We start from the raw sequence: 5,660 nt of genomic DNA, 5'->3' as shown, positions 1-5,660 counted from the left end.
TTATGAAATTGAGAAATACTTGTGTTAAAGTTGGCAAGTCTAATAGCATGCACGTATGGTAAATGTTATGTGACAAATTTGTTGCATGGGGTGTTCTTTTGATTGCCTTCCTTATGTGTGGAGGTCAGGATCGCACGATGGTTAACTCCTACCAACCCTTCCCCTAGGAGCATGCGTAGTAGTACTTTGCTTCGAGGGCTAATAAAATTTTGCAATAAGTATATGAGTTCTTTATGACTAATGTGAGTCCATGGATTATACGCACTCTTAACCTTCCATCATTGCTAGCCTCTGCGGTACCGTGCATTGCCCTTTCTCACCTTGAGAGTTGGTGCAAACTTCGTCGGTGCATCCAAACCCCGTGATACGATACGCTCTATCACACATAAACCTCTTTATATATTCCTCAAATCAGCCACCATACCTACCTATTATGGCATTTCTATAGCCATTCCGAGATATATTGCCATGCAACTTTCCACCGTTCCGTTTATTATGACACGCTCCATCATTGTCATATTGCTTTTGCATGATCATGTAGTTGACATAGGTATTTGTGGCAAATCCACCTTTATAATTCTTTCATACATGTCGCTCTTGATTCATTGCATATCCTGGTACACCGCCAGAGGCATTCACATAGAGTCATATTTTGTTCTAGGTATCAAGTTGTGATTCTTGAGTTGTAAATCAATAAAAATGTGATGATCTTCATGATTAGAGCATTGTCCCAAGTGAGGAAAGGATGATGGAGAATATGATTCCCCCACAAGTCAGGATGAGACTTCGGACTTTATGAAAAATAAAAGAGGCCAAAGAAGCCCCCCAAAAAAAGAGGCCACAGAAGCCCACCAAAATAAAAAAAATGAGAGAAGAAAAAGAGAGGGACAATGTTACTATCCTTTTTCCACACTTGTGCTTCAAACTAGCACCATGATCTTCATGATAGAGAGTCTCCATGTTGTCACTTTCATATACTAGTGGGAATTTTTCATTATAGAACTTGGCTTGTATATTCCAATGATGGGCTTCCTCAAAAAGCCCTAGGTCTTCGTGAGCAAGCAAGTTGGATGCACACCCACTTAGTTTCTTTTGTTGAGCTTTCTTACATTTATAGCTCTAGTGCATCCATTGCATGGCAATCCCTACTCCTCATGTTGACATCAATTGATGGGCATCTCCATAGCCCGGTGATTAGCCTCGTCAATGTGAGACTTTCTCCTTTTTGTCTTCTCCACACAACCTCCATCATCATATTCTATTCCACCCATAGTGTTATATCCATGGCTTACGCTCATGTATTGCGTGAGAGTTAAAAAGCTGAAGCGCGTTAAAAAGTATGAACAAATTGCTTGACTGAAACCGGGGTTGTGCATGATGGGAGTATTTTGTGTGACGAAAATGAAGCATAGCCTAACTATATGATTTTGTAGGGATAAGTTTTCTTTGGCTATGTTATTTAAGACATGATTACATGTTAGTATGCTTGAAGTATTACTAATTTTATGTCAATATGAACTATTATTTTGAATCATTTGGATCTGAACATTCATGCCACAATAAAGAAAATTACGTTAACAAATATGCTAGGTAGCATTCCACATCAAAAATTCTGTTTTTATCATTTACCTACTCGAGGACGAGCAGGAATTAAGCTTCGGGATGCTTGATATGTCTCCAACGTATCTATAATTTTTGATATTTCCATGCTGTTATATTACCTGTTTTGGATGTTTATGGGCTTTACTAAACACTTTATACCATTTTTGGGACTAACATATTAACGGAGGCCCAGCCCAAATTGCTGTTTTTTTTGCCTATTTAAGTGTTCCGCACGGAATGAAACCTTCGAGAGAGTTATTTTTGGAAAAAATGCAATCCAGGAGACTTGGAGTGGACGTCAAGAAGCAACCGAGGCGGCCACGAGGGTCCAGGGCGCGCCCTAGGGGGGTGGGCGCGCCCCCCACCCTTGTGGGCCCCTCGTGGCTCCCCTGACCGACTTCCTTCGCCTACATATATATCTACGTACCCCAAAAACATCCAGGAGCACCATGAAACCCTATTTCCACCGCCGCAACCTTCTATACCCGTGAGATCCCATCTTGGAGCCTTTTCCGGTGCTCTGACGGAGGGGGAATCGATCACGGAGGGCTTTTACATGATCGCCAAGGCCTCTCCGATGAGTTGTGAATAGTTTACCACACACCTTCGGGTCCATAGTTATTAGCTAGATGACTTCTTCTCTCTCTTTGAATCTCAATACAATGTTCTCCTCGATCTTCTTGGAGATCTATTTGATGTAACTCTTTTTGCGGTGTGTTTGTTGAGATCCGATGAATTGTGGGTTTATGATCAAGTTTATCTATGAGAAATATTTGAATCTCCTCTGAATTCTTTTATGTATGATTGGTTATCTTTGCAAGTCTCTTTGAATTATCAGTTTGGTTTGGCCTACTAGATTGATCTTTCTTGCAATGGGAGAAGTGCTTAGCTTTAGGTTCAATCTTGCGGTGTCCTTTCCCAGTGACAGCAGGGGCAACAAGGCACATATTCTATTGTTGAGTTTATCCCTCTACATCATGTCATCTTGCTTAATGTGTTACTCTGTTCTTATGAACTTAATACTCTAGATGCATGTGGGATAGCGGTCGATGTGTGGAGTAATAGTAGTAGATGCAGAATCGTTTCGATCTACTTGTCGCGGACGTGATGCCTATATACATGATCATGCCTAGATATTCTCATAACTATGCACTTTTCTATCAATTGCTCGATAGTAATTTGTTCACCCACCGTAATACTTATGCTATCTTGAGAGAAGCCACTAGTGAAACCATGGCCCCCGGGTCTATTTTCCATCATATAAGTTTCCGATCTACTTTATTTTGCAATCTTTACTTTCCAATCTATATCATAAAAATACCAAAAATATTTATCTTATCTAATTATCTCTATCAGATCTCGCTTTCGCAAATGGCCGTGAAGGGATTGACAACCCCTTTATTGCGTTGGTTGCGAGGTTCTTGTTTGTTTGTGTAGGTACGAGGGACTTGCGTGTAGCCTCCTACTGGATTGATACCTTGGTTCTCAAAAACTGAGGGAAATACTTACGCTACGTTGCTGCATCACCCTTTCCTCTTCAAGGGAAAACCAACGCAGTGCTCAAGAGGTAGCAGAAGTTGTCGAGGAAGGCGTCCTCCAAGTCCTCCCAGCTGCCGATGGAGTTTTCAGGCAGACTATTCAACCAGTACCTGGCTGGTCCTTTGAGCTTGAGCGGGAGGTATTTGGTGGCGTGAAGATCATCACAGCGGGCCATATGAATATGGAGGAGAAAGTCTTCAATTCATACTGCGGGGTCTATTGTGCCATTGTATGATTCGATGTTCACGGGTTTACACCCTTCTTGGAAGTCGTGTCCCATTACTTCGTCAATGAAGCAAAGGGGGTGTGCGGCACCTCTATATCGGGCCAAGTCGTGACTTAGCTCGGATGGAGTTCGTCTGCGGTTTTCGGCCCGGACGTGATTATGTTTGTCACGTTTAGCCGGATGGCCGTCATCGTGCATTGGGGCACGCCCCCATGATCCGTAGATTGATCTTGTCTGACCTGCTCTTTTGTCCAAATCACGCCGTAGGTCATGTGTATATCCCCGAGCTGTTGTATTTTTGTCTTTCGGCGAGGCAGTACGGGCTGGTGTTCGCCTCGAGGTGCCGCTTTGTCCCGGCCACCTGGTGGTCGGTCAGCCGCATCGTACCTTGGTAGGAGGGGCTCCAGCGCCTCGTCATCGAACTGTGGTTGTGCTTCGGGTAGCTTTTGGTTTGGCGCTTGAGGCCATATTCCTTGGCTGCTAGGACATCAGTCCATCTTTCATTGAGCAGATCTTGATCATCTTAAAGCTGTTGTTGCTTCTTTTTCAGACTTCTTGCAGTGGCAAATAGCTGACGCTTAAAGCATTCCTGTTCGGCGGGCTCCTCGGTCACGATGAAATCTTCGTCGCCGAGGCTCACCTCGTCCTTGGAGGGCGGAAGGTAATTGCTATCCTCCGAGTCTTTGTTCATGGCCTGTTCGCCGGGGCTGGCTCGCCCATCCTCCCGTTCCTCCTCTCGGAGGTTGGCTCAATGGGGTCTTCGTTGTTTTTGGCATCGTCCGGACTGTTATTTTCTCCGGTGACGGTATTGTTGTTTTTACTATGGCGTGGCTTAGAGCGGCGCCGCTAACGTCGGTGCTTTGGCTGTGTCGCAGGAGGTTTATTCTCGACTGGGTTTTCATTGTCGCCGTTGTTTTCTTTGGGTGTATCCACCATGTATATGTCGTATGAGGAGGTGGATGTCCAACGCCCTATATGCGGTGGTTCCTGCTCCTCTCCGGCATCGTCGTTCATACCGTCGATGTCTTCGGAATCATAGTCGAGCATGTCGGTTAAGTCGTTGACAGTGGCTATGAAGTGGGTGGTGGGTGGGACACAAAGTTCTTCATCGTCCGCTACCCACTCGAGCCGAACATAGTTCGCCAGAGAATCTCTCGACAAGGAGAGGGATTTTAATGAGCTCAACATATTACCGAAAGGCGAGTGCTGGAAGATGTTTGCGGAGCTGAACTCCAAGACCGGCGCCCAATCAGGTTTGATAGACGCGGATGCAGGCGGCCCAGAACCCATGGCCAGAGATGAGTCCGAGGTTTCGGTGACACAAGTCCAGCTCAATGGTGGGTCTGTGTGCGGCTTGAGCGCCGCTGAGTCTGCGGCCTCCGTGGCGGGGTTAAGCTTCCCGTCTTCGAATGACGCAGTCCGCTCTGGCTCTAGGGCCAGGGCGGTCACATGCGCTATCTCCTGCGTGTGGCCCGGTGACAGATCTAGGTCACGTTCATCATGGTGGCCGAGAACAGCCGTCATTGGCTCGAATCCATCGAAGATCAAGTCTCCACGGATATCGGTCACAAAATTCAGGCTTCCGAATCTGACCTGATGGCCAGTGGCATAGCTATCGATCTGCTCTAGATGGCCAACCGAGTTGGCCCGCAGTGCGAAGCCGCCAAATACGAAGATCTGTCCGGGGAGAAAGATCTCCCCCTGGTTTGCATTGTTGTAGATGATTGATGGAGCCATCAAGCCTTCTGATGACGACGCAGCGGAACTCTCAATGAAAGCACCAATGTCAGTGCCAAAACCGGCGGATCTCGGGTAGGGGTTCACGAACTGTGCATCTAAGGCTAATGGTAATAGGAGGCGGGGGACACAAGGTTTACCCATGCTCGGGCCCTCTCTATGAAGGTAATACCCTACTTCCTGCTTGATTGATCTTGATGAATACGAGTATTACAAGGGTTGATCTACCACGAGATCATAATGGCTAAACCCTAGAAGTCTAGCCTATGAGGTTATGATTGTTGTGGCCAAAACCCTAGAAGTCTAAACCCTCCGGTTTATATAGAAACCGGGGAACTAGGGTTGTACAAAGTCGGTTACAAAGAAAGGAATCTACATATCCGAATCGCCAAGCTTGCCTTCCATGCAAAGGAGAGTCCCATACAGACACGGGAAGAAGTCTTCTATCTTGTATCTTCATAGTCCAATAGTCCGGCCAAAGTATATAGTCCAGCTGTCCAAGGACCCCTTAGTCTAGGACTCCCTCAGCGGGGCAGGTAGCGGGGCAACGCGGCAG

Source organism: Triticum aestivum, chromosome 4B (assembly GCF_018294505.1).
Source record: "Triticum aestivum cultivar Chinese Spring chromosome 4B, IWGSC CS RefSeq v2.1, whole genome shotgun sequence".
In the NCBI taxonomy this organism is placed as follows: domain Eukaryota; kingdom Viridiplantae; phylum Streptophyta; class Magnoliopsida; order Poales; family Poaceae; genus Triticum; species Triticum aestivum.
The sequence above is the reverse complement of the archived record's forward strand: the minus strand, read 5'-3'. Positions refer to the sequence as shown.